This window comes from Amphiura filiformis, chromosome 14 (genome assembly GCF_039555335.1).
Source record: "Amphiura filiformis chromosome 14, Afil_fr2py, whole genome shotgun sequence".
Taxonomy (NCBI): Eukaryota; Metazoa; Echinodermata; class Ophiuroidea; order Amphilepidida; family Amphiuridae; genus Amphiura; species Amphiura filiformis.
The window spans coordinates 22887958-22914033 of record NC_092641.1 but is presented as its reverse complement, the minus strand read 5'-3'; the positions used below and the strand labels follow the sequence as shown (position 1 = coordinate 22914033).

The 26076-nt window shown below is 36.5% G+C and overlaps 1 long non-coding RNA gene across 1 annotated transcript; it reads left to right on the top strand.

Annotated features, from left to right (window-relative positions):
* LOC140169847 (uncharacterized) lies at nucleotides 1-20372 on the top strand. The gene is made up of 4 exons (XR_011861418.1): nucleotides 1-181; nucleotides 12557-12722; nucleotides 17927-18029; nucleotides 19835-20372. It is a non-coding gene; the product is annotated as an uncharacterized lncRNA (long non-coding RNA).
* The last annotated feature ends 5704 nt before the right edge of the window (nucleotides 20373-26076 follow it).

Here is a 26076-nt window from a genome sequence, read left to right as displayed (position 1 = left end):
TCGGCGATCATTAAGGAGTTCGCATCACTAAAAGCCTATCGCATCATTTATGCATATCACCGAGAACTTGATGGGTCGATATCATTAGCAACGTACTTTCGCTACTTTGAGGACTAACACACCGCCAATTTGGTCTTTCTTTACATACTATTATCATTGGATTTACTATATGTTGCACATGGTGAGTAGAATTATACTTTTTGAAAATAATATTATTAAATTAAGTAGGTCGTAGATTAAGGAACCATTGAATAAAGTCTCTAATTTTCTGACACGAGAAAATTATACAGTTTCTGCATTTATTTTATTTGAGAGAGGAAGACTGGTAATACTATAAATTCACCCGCAATAGCTATTGTTCCGTGTGGCGCAGTTGGATAAGATCTGGAATGGATATCTTGAGTGCGCTGGTTCGATTCTCACCTCTTTGATTTGTTAGTCTCAGATCCGAACCTTCACTAAAAAAGTATACATAGGAAAGTTGTCGTTTTTACACAATGTTCGTTTTTAAATGCGTGAAAGTTCATACACTAACCAAACATATTTCTTTCCGCCCTTTAGTTTTAATTTTTATACTGTGTTTTAGTTAGACCGCATAGTTACTTGAAGACTGTTTCGTGATTTCGCTTCCCTGCAACAATGGTTCCCTGCAACAATGGTTTTATGTTGAAATGAATATTTATGTTTTTCACCCTCATTAGATGGGTCTTGTAATTTATATGTTGTTCATTTCAAAAGACCAATACATGAGTGAAAAACAGTGAAGTAGGTTTTGTGGAAATTTTTGCTATACAGGACTACCACACGGCTGGTGCCACATATATTTTAAGGGGTCGGTCACCCATCTTTGCACAGTATTTTTTGTGGGGCCTGAGAGCACATCAGACAGGCCTGAATACGAGGAATGTCCTGATGATATCAAATAACTCTGATTTAAAAAAATCTGCTTTATGATATATTCCTCGTATTAAGAATGCAATTTGGTGTGTCTGATGTACTCTCGGGTCCTACAAAATACGTGAAAACGTCGATATCCATTAACCATTTCTAATTAGCGTTTACTGAAGTACCGTAAAACCCCGTCTACAAGCATATAGAGTGCTTCTGATGAAAGCTACATTAATGCAGGCGCCATTATGGAGTTTCAGCAAATAAATTACGAATTCAAGCATATACAAACAAGTATTATTTTAAGACCAATCTATTGAATTGGTATGTTTACGCTTGCTTCGAATTAATTTAGCTTTCATAAAAAACACCATATGCTTGTAGACGGGGTTTTACGGTATACCGGTATACAAATAGCATATTCGTTTTTGAAAAAAATCAGTAGTGCATGGGTTTAAAAATTGTCTTCTAAGTTTTGCAAAAATTCTGCTGCAAAGGCAGTTAGGACAATCATGTGACATAATGATGTTTATATGACTTCATATGCCGCTCTGGTAAACTGACATTATATACATGAATAATAAATAAAAGAGAGCGAACCGAAAACATTACCGCGGTAATGTTTCATGGATATTTCAATTTGAAATAATCAATGATTCATGAAATAAATATTAGACCGCATAGTTTCAAGACGGACTGTTTCATTTTTGTGCTGTTCTTAATGAAACGCTCGCTTACCTGAAATTATAGTTTCCAAGAAGAAACAACCACCTCATTTAATGGGCTATTCCCATTAGAGAATGAATTTGGAGAAAACCTTCTGGTAATTACAAACACTCGCTGAGCAGCAAGACCTTCCGATAAGCTGATTATCTATTTGTTTTCATGAATTGGAAGACATTCTTTGATGTATTACTGAGCTCAATCATCTGAAATTACTGGAGCGTGAGCCACCCAGGCTGGTGGCTCAGCATAGTATTTTATTAACAGAAGGTTTTCTCCAAATTCATTTCCTAATGCATTTAAAATCCACACTACAGGGGAGTATGTGTTTTCAAATGTAACTGGTCAGGGTTAATCATTTTGAATCCCATACACCCCCTGTAATATGGCTTTACCTATATCGTCTATAACTGGAGTATTTCAAGTGCATGTTATCCAATTATCTATTTGATTAGAAACGTATGTCCCTCTGTAGAAGACTTGAGCTAAATCTTCCACAGGGGGAGAGTGGATTTTAAATGGAATAGCCCAATGTCTGGCTACGCGCACGATTTGAATGAGTATTGTGTGAATGCAAACGGAGATGAAAGACATGGGGGATATAAAGGGCTCGGATAAATATGGTAAAGGGATAACTGAAATATAAGTGTTTATACACAGTTGTTTGATGGGATCATTTATTAGTTTTTCAAACAAAACATAATGTATATACATCCAAATTTTAGGCTTGAACAGCTAAAAGCGATATCATGCTAATGTATACAGATGCTTTTGAGTCATTTGCAACTTTGATTTCCCCTCTTTTACAAAATTATTCACTTTTATAGCATTTTTAAAGCTTTTTAAAATGTGCCCATTAATGACAAAATTGGTGGCGCTATTTAGTTACTGAAAATTACTCTTTCAAGCTTTTAATACAAATAATTCCATTTATAGTCTGATAAAATATGTTTATAAAATTTACTTGTTGCTTGTTTCAACTATTCCACCTGTTTTAATGGCAGTATTAATCACCTATCTCTTGCAAATAGAGAAATATGATTTAGGATAAATAGCGCTATCTATAGTTTGCATTTAATTAATAATGAAGCCAATTCTATATACACCAAATAACCGTTTATAAAAGCTAATAATAAATGTTTATTTACATTCACAAGTAGAACGTCAACATAGTTTCAGTTGATATAAATTTTGATATTAATTTCTCCCCTCATTGTTTTAGTCAACTGCTAAAAAAATAAAATACATGAAAAATAAAGTTGTCGCATTTCACCCCATGGACAAACTCGTGTCACATTTTCCGGTAACAAGAAAAATAGGTGCTTAATTTACACTAATATCAAAATCACAATTTTGATGCTGAAAGAGTTGGGGAAATAGCGGTCGTTGATCGGACCACTCTCCATTAATGTTGAAGTATAGTCTGACATGTATCGGTTTAAAATGCTGTACATGCACTCCGTCATCATGAACCATAATTGTTTCTCCATGTAATGATTATTACTTTACAAATATTGTCCATAAACGTGTTTTTAATGTATTATAATATAGTATTACCATACAGCTATTAAAACTCTCTATAATGCACTAATCTTAACATTAGCATCGTTAAAAACACATTATCTTTTTGTCTGTTCAGTATTTTTAGATATAAATAATTCACAGTTATTTGATGTCACCATTTTTAAATAAATTTTTCTATCAAAACATTATATAATGTTAATACCAACGGCTATCACACTAATATACTGTATACACATATACATGTATTCTGTACCTATTTTGAACATAGATTTTCGTTTCTTTATCCATATTTTTCTGCTTTTTGTGGTAATTTGTACTGTATTTGTGTGCAAATTGGGGGCGCAATTTACATATATTTTAAATTCAAATTAGCCAAATAATACAAGTTATACCTTACATTTCATGATATCATTTTGCTAATGTTCTGATATCATTATACAAGTATCTACCCCTTGTAAAGATGCAAAAAAGATTTAAGATAATAGCGCCATCATTGTTCAACTTTACTTTAAAATTACTCAGTCTAACATGTCATCAAACAACCGTGAATTTTAATTTGTGCTCCTTGACCAGAAAAATCTCGCCATAAGTTGACGAATTGACATCAATTACAATGTTTGCATTTGCTTGTCGATGTGCATAATTTATTTGTAGGATATGGATAATCCAACTGACTTTCTTGATCGAGGTGGGGGGGGCAGAGTGCCCCAGACCCACTGCAAGTTGGTGCGTATCTTCTTATTTCTCACCTGTATGGTACCAAATTATGAGCCAAAGTAGCGTTTAAGTAATTAAGAGTCATTTTATTTCCAGTAAGTTGTAACTACATTGATAACGTGTTATGTAGAATGTCTGTGATGGAAATATTTATGTCTGACCCTGAGGAAAGCTATAGACTTTTAGTGGGTGTTTGATGTAACATGTCTTCGTTTCTTAAGGGACCGTTCACAAACACTTGTAAGGGGGGGAGGGGCTGATGCAAAATAATTTCATCACGAAAATTTTTCGGGGCCCCCCTTTACAGACCTCAGAAATTTCAGGGCTCCCTTTTTGACATGAAAATTATGGGTCAACCCCATAGAAAAGCATATAAACTTAATTTTTTCAGGAAAATTTGTGGTCATATTTTTCAGCCCCCCCTTAGGAGGGTCAAAAATTTCAGGGCCTCCTTTTGCATCAGGTCCCCCTTACAAGTGTTTTTGAACGGTCCCTAATATATTCCCATTCCCTTTCCAGTAATGTTTAAGCTCTAACGAATGTTTGATGACGTAAAATCGAGAATATACTATGAAGAATGGTGAAAATATATTATCGATTTTACGTCATCAAACATTCGTTAGAATTAAAACATTACTGGAAATAAAATGGGAATAGATAAACAAATTAAGCATTGAAGACATGTTACATCTAATATTCTACGCCGAATTGTCGGAGTCTATAATAAAGTCCATAATATATGAACAGATTCAATGATCCGACATCTACAAAAACGTACACATACATAAACACCAAAATTTTGTTTACATGGTCTACTATTTGTTCAACAAATATCGTGATGTAATGAGATATGAGTTCTTTTTGATATTTTGTAAACACCCTTAAACGTAACTAGGCTAATCCTTGATTGTATTTGAATACAGTTATATAATTATCGTTTTAGGAAGTAATCAGAATATATGTGACGTGTCATGTCAAAAGGGGACACTTTTGGGCAGGATCGTAAATGGAGAAACGGCCAAAAATCTGCCGGTGGGTGATTTTTTCACAATTTGGGTTTGTTGCGAATTTGGGATGTTATTAATGTTAAAAATATTGTCTCATAGTTTCAGACCGGAATATAACTGGCATCTTGTATTTTTTGAGACATTTTTCAAGTTAATTCCTACTCTCAACATTGTCAATAATATTTTTAAAGGCCGATATCTCAATTTCCTATTTTATAATACCATAACTTCCGAACTCAATATCTTCTCTTAGTAATGTCCGATTTCATTGGTGAAAACGGCGTTGTGGAGCAAAATATCTCTATATTTAAGATATGAAATAACCTCAAAATTCATAACCTGCCCAAAAGTGTCTCCTTTTGACATTACACGTCACATATGTGAAGCGATCAAACAAAATCAGTCGGAGCACACCCACAATGAAGACACATGCAAATGGTGTTTTAGGGCCTCTACAGGGGGAGGGATGGGTATTAAATGTACCCCCAAAGTGACACATTGTGTATGCCACCATCAACCACTATGGGAATATCATCGTACCTGCACAATGTATGTTCATACCTATCTATACAACTACAATGTCATGTTGTACCCAATAAACATGATATACACAAAGCTTATGGGGTTACCCCCACAATGCAGCTGTTACGGGTATTAGTATGCTAAAATGACTTAATTAAAGTACTCTAATTCAAATTTAAGTAACTTTGTAGCCAAAGACTAACGTGGGGCTTTGAATACGTTGAAAATGAAAATGCAAGAATCCCAAAATTAACCTGGGCCTACTTCAGACTGATTTTGCTTGATCGCAATCACACATACAGACTTTTATAAGGACTGGATTGAGCTAACCGGATTGGCAGTCCAGTTAACTGGATTACAAGTCCATTTAACTCACTTGGTACGGCGCTAGACTCTGGTTCGCGAGTACTTGACTGTGTGAGTTCGAGCCACCGCAGTGCCTGTTCTTGTAGATAATATTATTGAGCTTGTTTGAAATTCTTTGGCCGGGCCCTAAGTGCTATTAGTTATTCGAGTCTACCCGAAGTCCTGAACGATACTCATCAGGTAGCTGATTCCTGGCTGCGATGGTTATTATATAATGTAAAGGCTGACTGGGGTTCTGCGCCTGTTAATAGTTTCGTCACATGATTATACGATTACGATGTGTCTTGGGCCATGTTAGTCAGCATACGACATGATCATTATGAAGTGTGTTGCCAATCATTATCCGGACCATTTATGAAACCCGTGCAAAAGTGATAAAAAGTGGAAAATGTCGACAGAAAGATGTTTTTGAACACTTTGCTTGCTTGAACTTTCAGTGCAATTTGATATTTGTTTTATTGGTGGTCCTCTAGTCTAGCTCTGTACGCAAGCTTCAATAAAGTCATATCTGTTTCAGTAATATTTAGTAATAACCTATAATAAATTTGGACCAAATTGATTCAAATACCAAATTTAAGTATAATATATACCAAGTTATTATACTGCATTAAATTACTTGGAGCAGACTGCCCGGGGCAGACTGATTCTGAAAATACCAGCTATGCAAAAGTGAATTGAACAATGCTGTCGGCAGTTCTCTTGCCATTTCATAAGGCTATATAGTTATAATCACACAAGTGCTTTGTGTAATGGTTATCTATGGCGGGTGGTCAGATTTCTCATACATGTATAGTGTTTCCATTTTAGAGGAGGAAGTGTGGAAGGGGTGATGAGGCTGTCAATCTGGTCACACATCTTTGAATTTCTGCCTCCTAAATAATTATGTAATTTGTGACCTGGCCTGCTACAACGAAATGAGTATAAAGTCACAATTGGTACAGCTCAACTTACCGTACTTTGCCTAACCAGACAGTCCATGCCAAAATTGTTACTACACCTTTACATTTCATCGAATCTCTTTTTGATGTCTGTCATTTTGAACATCACACTTGAAAGATGTATGCTATGTAGCAACTTTATTTTGCAATTTCATAATTTGCATATTATTAGCATATTTGCAAGAAAAAACATGAAAATCAATAAATACCTATATTTTTCACAATTTCAATATTTTATTAGAAATTAAGCATGTAGGCCGTTTGTTATGACTTGATGAATGAAGCTGTTAAAACAGATTTTGATATTTTCCCTTATTTTTCCTTTTTTGCCCCAAAATGTGTAAAAATCAAAATTTTTTGGATGACCTATATTTTCTTTGAATATTTATCAAATTTCTTAATTTAGGTATAATACAGTGCAGAAAAAGATATCAAAAAAATCTGTTAAACAGATTTCCAATAAAATTTCCATTTTGGGTTAAATACTCAATTTTCATGCGCGGGATATTTGAAACATAAAATGAAAACATGTCCATTGCACTTTTTCCTCGAGATGTACTATAATATCAAGGTTACGGATATATTATAATCCTTCTTATCTTCACTGATCCATCAGATACCTATTGTTATGAATGATCAATGAAAAGGTTCAGAACTGGGCTACTAATGGTCTGTCAAGTATCTATAGTTATTTTCATGACGGTGTCAACTCAAAAATCATGCAAGGAAGAATGTAGGAAAAGTATGATCAGTTGAGCTGTAGTTTCGAGACATCCCGAGTGACTGAGTTGATTTTGTTTGTTTGCCGTGCACCTGTACAAGCGAACTGTATGTCCTTCGTGAATATCCCATTGTCGCTCGCCCCAAGAGGGCACAGGGACATACTTCTGGTTTGAACGGGTGCGTGTGAAACACCAACGCAGCAGGCAGGGCGTTTCGAAACTACCAACTTGCGACTTTACGCTCATGTCGTGGTAGCAGGTCACATGCATTTTTTAACCGATGCTTTGTTTTTGCATTCGAAGGTATTCAAATACCCGGCTAAATTCAAAGAATATCCCCTGGACACAGGTACATCACTGTCATTATATAAATAGGTTGCTTGATATGAAAAGGTAATAAACGTGCCATAATTGTTATTACTGAAACTTTAATACGACGATAAAATTACATGGTCAGTCTCATATTTATACTTTTAGTCATATTGAGTTGCTTACAGTTATATAACAGTGCGTATCGTGGTGAAAATAGAAAATAAAGGATGATGTAATAGTTTGATTCAAGTTTTTCATATAAAATTTGTGGCTCGCAGACAACGAAAATCGAGCCTTTTCGTAAAGCGTTTATAATCTGTTTTAATTCCATTCATGTTTAACTGCCACTAATCATGCTGATAAGCTTTTAGTAGCAAAAATGACTCACATGACTCAATCATAGTATCGACAAATAATATCGTTATGCTTTAGATTAACATGAATTATATGAAACATTGTCCACGAAATCCTTAATGTTCCAATTTGTACAGACGTATTTTATGATCAATGATATCAAATGCTGTTGTTAAGTCTAGAAAGATTCCTATTGTAGCTTCGTTTCCATTTTAAGGACATGGTAAAAGAGCCATATAGTCAGTAGCGTAGCCAGGGGGCAGGGGGCAGGGGGCAGAGTGCCCCCCTGCCAAAAAAAATGAAAGAAAAAGTGCCCCTCTGACAAAAAATGAAAGAGGAAATCAGGAGGGCAAAGGAAAAGAAAAACGGCAAAGGATCCCCTTTTCTAGCAAAATTCAGGGCCAAAATAGAGTAAAATACACAATTTTACCGCGCTACGCGTGCACATTGTAACAATAAAGCCCTTTTTTAGCCGGATAATGGGCAAAAATAGTGTAAAATACCATTTTTTCGCACTACGCTTTTTTGTTTTGTTTTTGGTTGATTTGTATGGCGCTTTCAACTACTGAGGTTATTTGCGCCAGTACTCACTCCTTTGTCAAGTAACAATACGTAATTTTCTGCTTCACTGCATCTTATTTATTTCTATCCTCTTCATGCCTAGCTCGTTGATATCTCCTGCTGTATCTGCTCGTACAATAAAATCCAGATTTTTCCTCTGTCTGCGTGGTCAAAACCAAACGGTGTGTCTTCAGAGCCACACCAGGCTGAGTCAGCCGAGGAAGGGCTAAAACGTGGTCAAATTACTTTGCATGATCCTACGCTAGCTTGACTTCCTCACATCCAAGCCTGTTCCCCAGAGCCCAAGTTTGCGTTATCCATCCGACACCACGTGGAGGTTTGGGTTGAGTTGCCCGCGAGCAAATACTTTGCCAGCTCTACGGGCCTTGTCGGACTCTTCGCACTACGCGCGCACATCATCCCAATAAGGCACTTTTCGGGAAGCTCGAAGACATACAGTCTCTATGTATTGTATGATACAACTGCAATTTTTTTTGTCTGTGCCCCAAAAATTTTATTTTGCCCCCCCCCCCACCCCTGACCAAGAAAGCTGGCTACGCCCCTGCATATAGTAATTTGTTGTCTTCACTGTCTTGGTCGAAACCCAAACTGTTTTTCATTAAAGATTTCATGTAGGCTATATCAATATAATTAGAACATCTGTTAAATATTGAACACATCTGGACATCTATATATGATTTCCGCTTTTTTTTCGCAGTATTTTTGGCTCGCCAAGCATGCCAAGTCTTGATATGACCTGAATATCTCGCTGACCAGTGACCATACTCTTCCTTTAAGGGGTTGAATATGGGGAGTAATGTTACCGTATAAATAACTACTGTAATAATATCCGCCTCAGTGATGACAAATTGAAGCTGATTTATTATCGTTGGATAAAGTACTATACTTGACTTACTGTCACATCCACTAATGCGGTTTTTTAAAGTAAAATTAATGACATTGCGTGTTGTCTCTTAATTATACACATACATAACTGCATTTTACACATAGTCATAACTACAGTGGGCTTATATCATTTGAAATCCATTATTCCATACATTAAAAACTTATTTTTCTGTTTATGAATAGTTCGTTCCTCTGTGGTCATATTTTGTATATTCTTTGTATTTAATTTTTTTTAGTTTCATCTTATGTCATTTTCTTTTGGCATTTTTGTAAAAATGCGGTGCGGTCTTTATGAATGCAGCGGTATGCTTCTAATGGGTGTATGCATGTACCTATCTATATGCAGATATAGGGAATGTACGGATTTCAAATGCAAAACCCAATTGCGTGAATATCTTTCTGACCATTATTCTTCCTCTAATTAAGGGTCGGGTTACCCTGTGTGGAGCAATGTTACCGTATAAATAACCAGAGTAATAATAACCGTGTCAGTGATCAAAGATTGATGCTGATTAATTATCATTGGATATAAGTATTATGACTTGCTGTCACATATATTAATGCATTGCGTGCTGTCTCTTAATAATTATATTAGTCTTGCCGTAAAAACTCGATAGTTAGCATATGTGCTTACTATCGAGCGCTATTAAAACATGCAAACATGAAGAGCCACAAAAGTGTAAAGGGTTTTGAGCAAATCATCGATAAACATTGTTATATACGAACAAGTAAAACTGCAAATGTGTGTCTCAACCCCATTAGCTCAGGTGGTAAAGCGCCGGACTTTTGTACAATTTCCTGTTTTTAAAAGCGCTCGATAGGAAGCACATGTGCTAACTATTGAGGTTTTACGGTAATCATATAAACTAATATGTTACTCATAATTAATATAACTATTCTTGTATTGTCAATTCTAACCCTTATAAAGCTAAATAACAAGATGGATGCCGAGCAAATGTATATTAAATTACCGTAAAACCTCGTCTACAAGCATATAGTGCGCTTCTAATGCAATCCAAATTAATCCAAGCGCCATTATGGAATTTGAGCAAATAATTTACAGATCCAAGCATATACAAACAAGTATTATTGTAAGACTAATCTACTGTATTGGCATTTGTACGCATGTATCGTATTAATTTAGCTTTCATCAAAACACTATATATGCTTGTAGACGAGGTTTTACGGAATTCGAAATCAGCATGGCAGATGCATTCAATGAGTACATGATATCATCATCATTCTTTGGCTGCGGAGAAGGCGACCACAAGATTTTGCTATGCACATCGATCTTTAGCAAATGCGGCAGCTGTTCTGCTTTAATCATGCATTCGTCGTACATTTACCACTATATATATATACCGTAAAACCTCGTCTACAAGCATGTAGAGTGTTTTTGATGAAAACTAAATTAATACGAGACATCCGTAAATGTGCCAATACAGTGGATTGGTCTTACAAAAGTATTGTTTATATGCTTGTAACTGTAATTAATTTGCTCAAACTCCATACTATAGGTGGCGTCTTGATTAATTAAGCTTTCATCAAAAGCACTATATTATGCTTGTAGACTAGGTTTTACGGTAGTACTATTCATCTGCCAAATATGACAGCTTTAACATGATTTGCACGATTGTAGTGCAATGTGATCTGAAATATATTGCACTATAAGTATAATAGAGAATTGATTATATATGTTAACCCAGACATGTGACACACCTTCGATGTCACACATACTGCGCAATCAAGCGTATGGTATGTTTTGTGTTACATATTGATGTTTATCTTTTCAAATTGTCAAAATCTGTGTGGCGCTCAAGAATCTAAACGGGGCACAGTGTCATCACCCCTATATCTTCATGACAGAAATCAGCATGGTAGGTTGAATCCACAGCCACGCATGGCCATTTTGTTCCGACCTTTGAGACGCATAATGAGCCAAGGGACATCCCGACTAAGGCTACTGACAATAGCTCGGTAATTGACTTCTCTGTGTGTAAAGTGAGCTTGTATACGCCATGTGAGGGGGTGCTCACACTACGCTGTGTGTGACCTATGTGTGTATACGTCATGTGAGTGAGCGCTCACATCAGAAAATCAGAATATTTCTGTCAGTTTTTGAGTCAAGACGCAAGGCTCTTTCTCAAGACGCTAGCTAACGACGATAATATCCGTTGAACATATATGTTCAAGTGCAAGGAACCAAATCTGGGTTCTTTATACGAAATCATTTACGGGAGATATTCATCATTTTCTATCCCAGTATCCAAAGATTTATCGTCTAAATATCAATCGTGCATTCCAGTGTCTCTGGCTGTATAATGTAATTATTAACCGGGCAATGTCGGTATGCGGGGGGGTTAGATCAACACGCTTTTCAATTCAATTTCCAAACGTCAACAGGCAAAAAGGGAAGTGTCACATCCCAATATTGGAATGAGTGGGCGACATGTATTATTTATATTTCTTCACTCTGCATATGCGGTGCACATACTAATTTGTCTACTGTTGATCCATTTTTTAACAAACATCCTTTGTGTACCGACAGCCTTTGATGAACCGACGACCATTATAAGCGGGGGAGGGAGGGGGCACGGCCCCGCCCCACACTACGCCAGTGGCCACTGCACATCTCCACCGGAATCCCAAACTAAAATAAACACCCAAACGTTTACATCAGGTTATTATAAAGTTTTGCCACTTTTGCTTTATTTCAACTTGAAGACCTGAGCGCAAGAAGACCGTAAGTCCACTTGGCCCCTCAACATGTATACACTAAAGTTGTGTATAGTTTCGTATAGTTTCGTATAGTTTGGTAATGTTTTATACATGTTCATGGGCCAAAACAAATCTTTCATGATGTTTTCACCCTGGAACATGTATTAAATATTATAAAACCCTAAGAAACTATACGTAACTTTAGTGTATACATGTTGAGAGGCCAAGTGGACTTACGGTCTTCTTGCGCTCAGGTCTTCAACTTATCAAGTGTATCCATCTGTTTTCTCTTCAATAGAACACACACACAAGCAAGATGCGACCATCTAAATGGCTGGTGGTGCTATTCTGTATTGGAATGATAGCGACTGTTACAAACGGGCTTGAACAAGACACAGAACTGAGGTTAGATCAAATTTTCAAAAGAGCTGCTGCTAGATATGACTACCAAAGAGCGCTTGTAGGTGAGTATGATACGTACGTTACACCTCTCTTTACAAAATGCGTCATTTTCTCTTGACAATTGACCAAGACATAGAGATGAAGTTAGATGTTGCAAACTGAAAGTATTCATTAGTTTCGTACTGTTACGGTTTGCAATAACAGTATGTACGTATTATACTAGATTTCCTATCTATCACTTGGCTGACACGGATAACCAGTTTGTTACCCGCATGTATCATTGAGTTATATATATACGATAAGGTGCAATAACGCAGTCCCCAGACTGAGAGGCGGTCTTCACCTAAAGTATAGGCAAGTTGATGGTCAGTTACAAAATAATGTTATGCTTTGGGCACTGCTCGATGGGATGAATAATCACATCTTTTTGGCTGCAAGAAGTGGAGAGAAACTGCCGTTCCGTTTGACAACTTGGAATTTCCACTGAATTATTTAATTATCTATAAATGGGCTGACACCAATGACTAGTTTAAGATGGTCTACAGCTATAGTGTAATATCGTACTTTCCATCCAGATAGTCAGTTACAAATGGTATGCCAAGGGCATTGCTTGATGGAATGAGTAATAGCATTTGATGTGATTTTGAATTTGATTTTTATTGCTTTATTTTTTCTTCTTTCCTGATTTTTAGGGAGAGAGTGAGGTTCCCTTTTTAGCAATTTTACGAAATCTTTGACGATTTCTAGTCATGAAAACGGTCTACTGCTCCAATATTATATTGATTTATCCAATAATCAATTTTCCTGGATCACATTTTTTTTTCATTCCATTCCATTAACTTCCTACAAAATAATCATGAAAACTTGCGAAGGGCTTACAACTCAAAACAACAAAAATGGACTTGTTTGCGTTCAGTTTTAAGCATTTTTTGTTCCCAAAGGAATTCCCTTTACATTGTATGGTCTTAGTCCACCTTTCCAAAAAGTGCCATTCGTCTAAGGCATATTTTAATATGCCTTAGACGAAAGGCACTTAAAAGTCGTCAAAATGTTGGCTGTTGGTAGTAGTAATAGGTATCATTATAGATGCATTTCTGCAAAGTGATCGAGCTCACTGTCGATTAGAAATTTAGGTCACGAAGATTTTTTGATCACCCTGCACCATCCGTAACTCGGATCTAATAACCACTAATTACAGTTATGTTCATGTTATGTTAATTCGATGTAAGTGGGTCTTGTTAATGAATGCATAGAGTAGACAAAGTCATTATCTATTGAAACGACCATTATACATGATCATAATGCGGCATAGTATAGCTACATAATATGGGGTATATGCAAAAGAAATACCCCACTATGTGAATATCACTGACACACCAATATTTTTAAGCACACTATGGCTCTAATTCTCTAAAAATAAACCCTATAACCTGAATCATGCACAGTACGGTAACCCATGTGTATTTACCATGAACTAACCTTATTTTTTAAGTCACAGTATTCGAAATCTTAACATTACGGTATACTTAAAATTAAAAGCTTACTGGTGTACCTGTCTTTGGTATAATAACTGTGACATATGATGGAGCAGTGCAATATTATATAATCATGCATAACCCGCAAACGCCAAATCAGAATCAACTGAAATTTTGGGAATAAAAAGAGGATACTAGGATCAGATAATACAACTATAACTGTCTGGCTTCGTATTTGTGATTGTGACCATTCAGTTTAATAGTAGTTTCTCAATAATGCTCTACACGCAGGACACATCAGTTCAACTCCAATGGTCTTAGATTGTGCTGGGTACAAAACCTAACTTGAGGTAAAATTTTGAAACATGCTAAAAGAAGGTTCAGAACATTGGAAGTGATCCATTTAATTACGGCAAGAACGCAATACACAGATGGCAAAATCTGATAAACGCATTACAGCCAATACAGATTGTATGAATTATGCCACGGGAAGTGATTTTTGTGATGTTATCTTCTTGGCAATAGCCGGTGTTTCCAAGCTCCTCTTTTGGTAACAGAATTATAGGCAATTGTGCAACATTTTCGATGAAAATTCTGAAAACTTTTCTGGCATAACTTAGACACCAATCTGAAGTTTTGACACCACTTATTATTACAATTCGTCGTCCGTATTCCATAGTGGCGTATAGTAGGGCGCCGCGAATAAACAACTTTTCGAGAAAATCGGGTTTGAAGAAATGCCAATTTAAAATCGAGTTGTGTAAATCAGACAGTCATTATATTTTGTAAATGATGTGAAATTTCTGTAGTAAACTAAATAGATTTTATTGTTATATATTTTTCAAAAGAAATAAATACATACTATTGCTGGCAAACTGAAAATAAAACTATACGTCACTATGGAAAACGAACAAAACGCAATACCCTAACCTAACGTTAACCGTACGCCACCTCGGTCGCCGTGTAATCCCTATGGCGTTACTTTTCGTCGTTCGTATTCCATAGTGGCGTATGGGTCCGATACGTGTACGCCACTATGACATACGATGTTTTTCATTTTTGCCGATATTTTATAATTATAAAATGTGTATAAAAAGTGGCGTATGGTCGATACGCCACTATGGAATACGAAAAATGTCACTTTGTAACTATACGCCACATTTAATTAATTAATTACTAATTAATTAGCTAATTATGACTGATGAGACTTAGAACAAATGAAAGAGAACATAATTAAAAGCATATGTGCCAATTTTCAAAAAAATGACCAAAAATCACTATACGCCACTATGGAATACAGCCGACGAATTATACTTATTAGACATTTTGAAAAAAATTGGGTGATTTCTACTTGTTGTTTAGCAATGTAATTTTCAGTAACTGTGTACTATTTTATTACCATCAGGGGAAAGGGGCGCCATGAATGGCTCGCCAAAAAAACACACGACCCAAATCCATATTTTGGCTAAATTGAGTTTAGACAAGGGATGTATATGAACTACACAAATTCGATATAACAGCGCTCTTAATAAGTGTGGGGAAACCTAAGTCCATGCGTATGCTCCCTGAAATCATTTATCAAGAAACCCAAACTGCCTCACACCCGCAGTTTTAATTATATGGCGTCACCACATCGCCAATGCGCACCTAGACTAACAAATACTTATCTATCTGCTCACTAGACTGATGCCATCAGTCGGTTATTAACAAGCATTTCACAAGGTAGATGCGGGCGCTCGAATTTTGACCAGTTCAGTACGATTTCCTTTTCCGGATGATCCCTATATCTATCCCTATTTGACCAATTTGTATGTGGAAATGGTTTGAAATTGGAAAACGACATGCATGAAAAACAATTTTCCAGGGACAGAATGTTGTCTGTTGGAATGGATACCAGGGATATAAAGGGATAGGCATCGTAGCTATTACGTAACACACCGAATGATGTAGTTTAACTCTAGACAATAGGCGCCATATTGCAGGAGGGTTAGAGTTCATAGAGGAAACGTTAAAGGTTAGTAGATTAGGTCACCCAGGCACATCACTAATGTGTTTCACGAGTTGTAATACCGACAGGTAAAAACATTGATTTTGTAAAATTCTCCCGATTTTTTAAAATTACTAAATAAGGTTAGTACTTCAAACCATTCTTTGATGAATCTATGCAATATGACGGTAATTTTGAAACATCTAAGAATCAATCTTAAACATCTTCATGATATTCATTTTTTGCGCATGGTCAAAGCATGCTCTTGCGCTATCCACAGACTATCCGGTGGAAACTTCAAAGCAACGATCATGCGTTAATATTTACAAAATGGCGAATGATGTAGTTTAAGTCGAACAATAGCGTGACCGGCGTGACGTAGTTTTTGGCATTGTTCCTATATGCACTTTCACCCTCCTGTGGATACTTCCGATACTGAATACGGTCTTGGCTCATACTAATTTGCTTGTAAACATTTCTATATAAACACAGCCAAAAAAAAGTCTCGTCTAGTTCCATCCCCATTTAATCAGAGTCTGGTGAGTTTATGGCAAATTAATTTATATAATAATTTTCTATGCACTTTCCGTCGAAGGTTGATACCAAATTTGATATCAAAAGCTTATCCATTGTGAGCATAGGAGCCGTTGTTAGGAAATTCGTACAATTTTAAAAATGACAAATTACGAATTGACTACGCAAAAGCCAATGCGTGGTATCAGCTTATTATGTGGCCCGAAGCAACCCGTACAGGAATCATTTTACACTTGCCTGCGCACAATTGAAAGAGCGGGGTATTTGATTTGCATCTTGACATGCATGGGTAAATCTTTAACCTGGCGGCCTATTCAGGTGACGTAATTCTTGGCCGCGCTAGCTCCGCTACGTGATACAATTCCCTATGTCATTTTTAAAATTACACGAATTTCCAAACAACGGTTCTTATGCTCACGATGATTAAACTTTTGATATCAAATTTGGTATCAACCTTCGACGGAAAGTGTATAGAAAATTATTATACGAATTATTTTGCCATAAACTCATCAGACTCTGTGGGGATGGGGATGGAACTAGTGGAGACTTTTTATTTTGGCTGTGTTTATTTGGAATTATCCGTTAGATGTTCAACCGGTACAAGACTATGTTGATTTAGCAATGATTTCCATCTTAGAAGCTATAGCGATTTTAAGACAGAGGTGATTATAATCCAAAAGTGCACAAAATACGCATGACTCGGATTTTCCCATTTAATTCTGGGTAAAACCCCCAGAAGTGAAAACACATGCAACGCATGATGGGTAAAATGCCTAGAAATATGGATCCTCCAGAAAAGAAAATCGTACCGAACTGTCGAACCAGAGCATTTCGACTGATAAGTGCCATAAGTGGGTAAGTGTAATAGCTGTCATGTGTAGCTGCCATGTGTAGATGAATATAATATACACATGGCAGCTATTACATTTATCCACTTTTGGCACTAAGTAGTCGAAATGGTCACTATTAGCTTTTTTGAAATATGGCGGGAACAAAGCGAGAGGGCGTACTTTGATTTAGGTAATATTTTGTCATCTGAGAAGCATGCAAAAAATTACCCAAACCAAAGTACGCCCTCTCCTTTTTGGCCCGCCATAGCATTTTTGAAATATGTCGGGCACACAAGAAGAGGGCGTACTTTGATTTGGGTAATCTCTTGTCAGCTGAGAGCATACAAAAGATTACCCAAACCAAAGTACGCCCTCTCCTTTTGTGCCCGCCATACTTCTAAAAGGCTAATTGAAACACCCATTATTCATTTGAATTTCAGATTGCCTGAACTATAATCCTACAAAGAATCAATTTGATATCTGCTGGTGCTATAAGGATACCATGACTATAAATACAAAGTGGCCTTGTGCTAAATATTAATGGTAAGTATTTTCATTATACTCCGCACTAGATTTTGAGGGGGAAATAAATTTGGCTGATGCGGGATTTAAACCGACGCCCGCGTGTCCAGTGCTCTACCACCTAAAATGTATTCACCGTAGAAGTGACGTAAATAATCGGGTAAACTACCATAGCAAAAGAGGAAACCAATTTTGAATAGATCGCCCTTCACTACAAGTAGGTTGCACTCATCACCTGTGTATGTCTGTGATCATATATAGATTGAATACAATACCGCTCTTTTCAAAGATACTAATCTTACAGGTGCGAGTGATCAGCATGCATATGAATATTCGATCCACGTCTTTATCCCTGTTCTTTGACATCTATGGTTGAATGCATCTCCGTAAAAATTGAAGTGCAGGGCGATATATTCAAAACTCGTATCATCTATTGCTATGGTAGTTAATCCTGTTACATCATCACTTCTACGGGGAATTATTACTATCTTGGTACATAGTGTGTACCGTTGTTTTTTAAGCTAGTATTTATATTGATACGGACTATATCACTATTCATTTGATTGATATTACTTGTGTGGCACTTTTTTTGATGTTAGTGATGCAAACAATGGAAGAAATTCTATAACATTAGATTACCTTTCAAAATTATTGATGCTTATAATAACCGACAGATTTCAGATCAAAAATCTTTTCAAAACGGATGCGAAGATTTGCACAACTTATACCACAAATTGTGTGATAGACTTTTACGCCGGGAGTTCAATTAGTTTGTTTTTAGGGTTTCGCCGTCAAACAAGTTGTAGCGAACCCGCTAAAATTGTTTATACCACTAACTTGGTTTATATAATGAAGTTTAAGAAGATAAGAAGATCTTATAGAAGAGTATTGAGTATAGTTATTACTTACTAAAAACAGAAGAAATGCGATATAATAAGTTCACATATGTGACCAGATCTGGTTCAATCATGCTAGATTCGGCAAAAATGAAACTGAGATATGTGACCGTCCACGGCGAATGAGCCGTAAATTCCTCCCCGGTCAATTTTGTTTTATTTCGTGTTTAAAAATAAACATCATAAACTTAAAAATGGTATATCATTTGACTTCAAACGATATCCAGAAGCGGAGTTATGGTTAGTTAAACTTTGCTCCTTCAACAAAATTATAGCTTTTTTCGTTTCTATGTGTGTCTCTTTTTCCACATTGCTGGCAATAAATATCAAACAGTCATAATTGGCGGTCATTTCAAATCATCCCCAAGTCAACGAGGTTTAAGAAGGTTCTCTCATTGTTAATTGTTGGTTATGCATACCTATACAAATAACCCACCACTTGAAAAGGATTTAGCAAAAGCAAACAAAGACCAGAGTTATTAAAAGTTCTATAGCCATCTAAGGTAGAAGCTTATTATCCAATTCAATAATAGGATTATTGATTGGTGTTGTGACTATCAAAATAAGACAGATGTCGCCGCCAGCTTTAGTGACCGATGAATACGACTTTCGTACACATTTTACACCATAACTCAGAATACAATTTAGGGAATTTACGGCTCGTTTGTGCTGCCGGGTCACATATAAGCAAAAATTGAGGCGAACAATTAAAAAGCATAAGAAAATGGACACATAAAAGGTTCATAACTTTGCAACCAAGTATTCAAGAGACCTGGGGATTCAATATCAGTAATTGTAGGCAATGAGCTAGTTAAGCTAGTAATGGTAGTAACACCATTTTCCAAACTTCTGACTTTAGCTTGAGTGGATCAGATTGGGTCACATAAATAGCTTACCATTACCATTTTCATCTTTTTGTTTTCTTTTCAGGTGCATTGGAGACTTTATATTGCTTATGTTCTCTTCTTTATTGAGTTCTCAAAATCCACACCAGTTATTTCTACTCTCTGCATTTTAGAAGAACTTTACCGATTTTTAAATTACTTTCATTCAGTTGGTTTTACGATTCATAGGGAAATGATAAACATATTAGTCGAGGCTGCTTGCAACTGTCGTTCTAGTTCCATAGACTCCCAGTGAGAGGTTCTATTATGGACTGTGTATGGATCCAGTACTTCTCAAGTGGTCCTCAATTTTAACCTTATATTAAGCCTTGGCCCTACTTATCTAAAGACCTCACAAAAAGTAACGGGGCCGATACAGATACGCCTGTAGCTTCAGAACTATTAATCGTGTTCACAATAGAAAGACAGATGGTTTATGTACGCGCAGTTTGATACCCCTATTCGTCCAACATTAACAACACAGCAGTAATTTTAAGGGTAGACGAGGTATTGTTGGTCGAAGCAACCTAAAAATCGATTTTCATTATCTAGATCAATATATTATTGAAAATTAACACCTTGATGCTTTGCAAAAGTTCATTCTACAAATCGTATACTTTGCAAACTTGCTTAATTTATTGTTGTTGATGAGTTATGTACGTTCTACAAAAGTGTTGTTGTTTCAGACCTCTTTACAACATAACTCAAGAACCGCAGCACCAATAAAAGTATATCTGTGATATTTTAATTCTTCTACACGCTCGCTATGAATTGAGCAATGCAGTTTTTGCCAAAGCTCACTACCATTCGTAAGATGCTGTGAACTACCAAATCACAACAGTTTAAAATAATTAATAACCTTAAGGAAAAAAGCTCTCACTTACCATCTTACAGTAAACGCAAGTATTGTACATGTAAATTTTTTTTAATTTCAGTGGTTTTTCTTTTAAAATAAATACAGCTGCGTTGTTAATATTGAACGAATTTGGGCGAACGGGATAAAAGCCACCTGTTTTTCTATGTTAAAATATTGTGAATATGATAAAAAGTTCTGAAGCTATAAATTATTTGCGTTATATTTTGTGTATTCAAATGTAATTCTTTGTCATTAATCTTTGCCGGATCGGGACCCGCACTCTCTTCATAACATGTCATTTGATAATTATATATGTGACCATCCACCACAAACCGCTCGTAGATATGCCTACTGGTTATGAAATTGTTCTTATTTATGCATTGTATACTTTTGTTGAATTTGGCATTGATAAATCTTGTAATTTCTCTACTTACAAGGCTTGTTTGTATTTGTTCGTTTTTACCAAATTTGTTTTGCTTTATTTAGTATTATTGTAAAATTGAAACATATGTATAGGGTGCCGCAACATCACGCTGTGCGTTTAGTCACATCCTCATCCACTGCTTCTCATACTTTTGTCATACAATTTTAAATGTTCCGCACTATCTTGTAAAATTATTATTCTGTATTATGTTTACATGTATAATTGAATGGATGAAATAAAACTGAAACTGACACTGAAACTAAAGTCGACAAATTGTATTCTGAGATGAAGGTTATATTCATATGTACCGCAAGTTGGTGCTACACAAGGAGGTTTTAATAAGAATGCAGGGGCAATTTATTACGTAACGCATTGTTCCTTTGTGCCGATTTGATTTGCCGACAAGCTATTCATCGAGAGGTACCTTTTGTTCGAGACAAAAGAGTTCCGCCATTACAGTATAATTATGAACGCCTCACCAGGCAGCCTAATGTCAATGTGAACAAACGACAGTTATGTGAAAGCGCCTACTTGTGCGAGAGGTACCTTTCGTTCTCATACAGCCCACGGGTGTGAAGATTAGCCGCAAGCACAAAAAGGCACACGTTAGCCGTCGATGTGCAGTTATTTACCACCCACCTTATTTGAGGCGCATCATTTAAACAAATTGAATAGAGTTGCTGATCTATTACCCGTAACAACGTGGTGTGGCTGCCAAGTAACAGGTCCTTGTCTATCTATAAAGTAACTATTATTCGCAATGTTGTTTTGCTATGATGGTTATAAGCCTATTCAATAAAGTCAGATTTGTTCAGAAAGAAACCAAAATCTGCAATCATTACGCTGAAAGCTGAATTTGTTCTTCATCACTGAGTGATAGCAATTAGCCAATGAGGTATAGCGCTTTTTGTAGCGTTGGGAAAAGCGCCGCTACTTCAATAGTCAAATACCAAACGCTTTTTTGCTCAGCAATGAAGTAATAAGTTCAACATTAGTGTAGGAAGGACACACCAGGGGTGACACTAAATTCACGGTTTTTGTATTAGCAACGAAGGCAACGCAAACCTATGATGAATTGTGTTGGCTTGCTCTTAACAAAGTGAGGCAAGGTGTCGATCGGTTATGAATACTTTACTTACTTGACTTAACTGCTCAGGCCGGTGTGGCCCTTTGCCCTCTGCCGAGTAAGCCTCCTCCATTCAGTTCTGTCTGTTGCTTGTGTCTTTGCTTCATATGGGGTCATTCCCAAGTCTCTCTGAATTTGGTCCTTCCATCTGGTTGGTGGACGACAAATTGGCAATATTATTTTATTGTAGAGGGAAATTTCTCTTTCTTCTACACACAAAGAACACGTTATTACAGGGTTAGGTAATATACTCAAAGTCAAATATGATTGCTTCCTTCTATTTGTATGGACAAAATACAGACACAATAATGAAAATATATATTGCTGCATTGCATTTCAAACAAGTATAAAAGTGTAACGTTTATAAAGGGAATTAAATCCAGTTGAAAGCTCTTTAGGGACAGATAGCTATATTTTTCTCATTTTCACCATTGCATTAGCTATTGTTACTTCTAGTCAAAATGGGTTATTCTGTTCAAATCCATACACCCCTATGGAAGACATGACCTTAATCTTCCACACTCGAATGGGGCTACAATATCCACATCCCTGTGTGGGAGATTAAGGTCATGTCTTCCATATAGTGGGATGTATGGATTTCAACTGGAATGAAATAGCCAAATATTAAAGACAGTTGTCGATGATGACGTATATAAAAATAGAACAAAAGATCTAACCAAGCTCTAAAAGCATTTGTACTGTAGAGTAACAATAACAAAATTGGTATTTAATTTTGTAGCTAACTGGATTATATAAGGTGCTCTAAATTGGACTTCATTTCATACAATTAAAGGAAAAAAACAAAATAAATCTTCTTATACTTGCAGATTTTTTCTTAATAATCATGATAATATGGCTTTCATATTAAAAGAGATATTTTTCTAACTTATGATGTCATCTTTTAAAGATCTCTCGACTCAATGAATTCTAAAAGCATTAGCTTCATTCTCTCTCTCACTCTCTTCGTGTCTGTATTCTCTTTTTTGGACACATCACCACAGACCCCCACTCCCCCCACCCCACCTCGCGTCACACAAAAGCGCGACGCGATGGTGGCGGCAAAACGTCGAGTGTGGCCCCTCCCCTAACCAAATTCCTGGATCCGCCACTGAAAAGGTGGCTGCATTTGTTTCTGTTTTGTACACCCGCACATATAAAAAAAAAACCACAATAATAATGTAAAAAACTAAGAATGATGAACCAAATGGTTTCAATTAGGCTTTGAACAAAATGCCAACTTGAGAGTGGGAAGACACCAATGGCCATTTTTGTTTACTTTAGGACACCGATAAACTTTAGTCTTTAGCAATAATTAGAGTAATAAAGAAAATGCAGTTCACGAATGGGTTCAATTGGGCCTTCATTTTGCACAATTTTTTTTATTCTGGGGCTCTCAGGCACTCCTCGTGTATGGTTAAACAGGTCACCGTTTTCGCTTCTACCGTACCCGTATATTTTATGTTTAAAGAAATAATTTATACAATAATAGGGAAAAATAGTGGAAACAAACATCTAAGATTTTACACAATAATAGCGTCAAAATGGTGCACCGTGGCTTCAATTGGACTTTCATTTTGTGAAAGTTTCTAACTTCAGAGAGGGCACCACACGGCCCCTCTCATACACACCTGCGTGTATGAGCGCCACGTGATAGCCGCCCGCGGCTATTATTTAAACATTATGATTCATATTTTCAGGTTCGATCGTAAGTTATTCAGGTTGAAATCAACGGCTTTCTGATTGGTTACAATGTTCTAACGGCACTTACGTCATTTTGCGGGACGTTTGGAAATATCTTAGTCATTGATAGGTTTGATATTTTATGTTGACTATTTCTAAAATAAATTCCTCAAAAAACCTTTGAAAAGTGTTTTCAAGTATCTACGTCGTATATATCAAATTATTTATGACATGTTCATATCGTGTTTCATATCAATGGATAGCTGCTTTATTCTCCTTTACAATGTCACCATATTTCAAACAACCTCTTTTTTCACGGCTGAGTTCACGTCTTCTGAATGTAGAGGGGGCTCACGCAGAATATGCCAAATTGGACATTATTCTGTGCTCAAACAACACTAGTCATTAAACCTCAATAGCGAGTGGAAAAACCATACGCAGCAACATCAGCCAGGCACCTCCTCATGTTGCTCACCAGCCTTGTCACACGTTGCTGAAGGACGACATTCCATTCTTCAACCAGGATTCGTTGCAGGCAGTGGCGTAGCCAGCTTTCTTGGTCAGGGGGGGCAAAATAAAATTTTGGGGGCACAGACGAAAAAATTGCAGTTGCATCATACAATACATAGAGACTGTATGTCTTCGAGCTTCCCGAAAAGGGCCTTATTGGGATGATGTGCGCGCGTAGCGCGAAAAAAAATGGTATTTTACACTATTTTCGCCCATTATCCGGCTAAAAGGGCTTTATTGTTCGCGCGCAAATTTTTTGTATTTTACACTATTTTGGCCCTGAATTTTGCTAGAAAAAGGGCTCCTTGCCCTTTATCTTTTCCTTTGCCCTCCTGATTTTCTTTTTCATTTTTTGTCAGAGGGGCACTTTTCTTTCATTTTTTGTCAGGGGGGGGCACTTTGCCCCCCCGCTGGCTACGCTACTGGTTGCAGGCCATGCAATGTGGTTGCATTGGTTACTCTGACACTCAATTCCATTCTCTCTACTCCCATGTTCTGCAGGTAGTCGATGACTACCCTGGCTCTCATGAGGGGCGAACGTTGTCATCGTGGCTTGGAGGAATGCATTAGATCTCAGATTGTGAAGATATGGGATTGCAGCTTGCTGCACAGAATAATGGTCAATTTGGCACATTCTGTTTCAGGCCCCGCTACATTCACAAGAATACTCAGGCGTGAAAAAGTTGATTGTTTCGAATGTGGTGTCATTGCAAAGGGGCATGAAATAGCTATCCATATATATGCAACACGATATGAATATGTCACAAATAATCTGAGATATAGATGCTTGGAAAAACTTTTGTTGAGGAATTTATTATTTATGGTATTTATTTGTAATATCTGTAATTGTCTATAGCATCATAGAATAATTAGTGTATTATTATTTTGATTGTTGGTCACGGTTCTCAACTATAATTATCTTTACCGCTGTTGCAAGACTTTTAATTTGTTGCATTCTCTCCTCCTTAATGTTTACAGGGGCCGTTCTGGTTCATAAAAACCCCGAGTTCCTAGCAATGCTTTTATCGTTAACCTCCTATTTTTGATCTCATGGTCTCTTTCATTCATTCTGGAAAATATCAAATCTTGTGAACTTTTATTTTTACATCTACTTTGTATCAGTATAGATCGTTACTTTAAATACGAGCCATGTTCCAACTATTAAAATACACGTCTGGTTAAGAATGAGCAACATTAAATATCAAAAATTATTTCATCTGCGATAAAGTGTTTGACCATAAATCCCTCAAACAACCTGCCGTGGTTTATAAAAGGAATTAATGCTCGATTAAAAACATAACCATTTTTTTCTGAGTGTAGTCTGGTTGTTTAATTATACAAAAGAAATTAACAATGGAAGTTAAAGCGTTCGTGAATAGTATAATTTGTGCGACACATTTTTATTCCTAGTATTGCCGATTTATCGGTTTTGACCCAATTAATGATTCTTACCCACGTGTACATTATTGTGATGCAGGAATTCAAACCCGCTTTGAGTCGAAGCTTTTACCGTGTCGACACACCGTGCTTTGTAGCTCTTTGTCTCACGTAGCATGCGTAGTTATTTGCCAATTATCATTCCACCAAGACTAGCTGAATTTACGTCGTTGTTACCACATAATGTAAAATAATTATCTCACTTTTTATAATATTAAAAAGTGACTTACATTTAAATTAAATAGCATGACAATA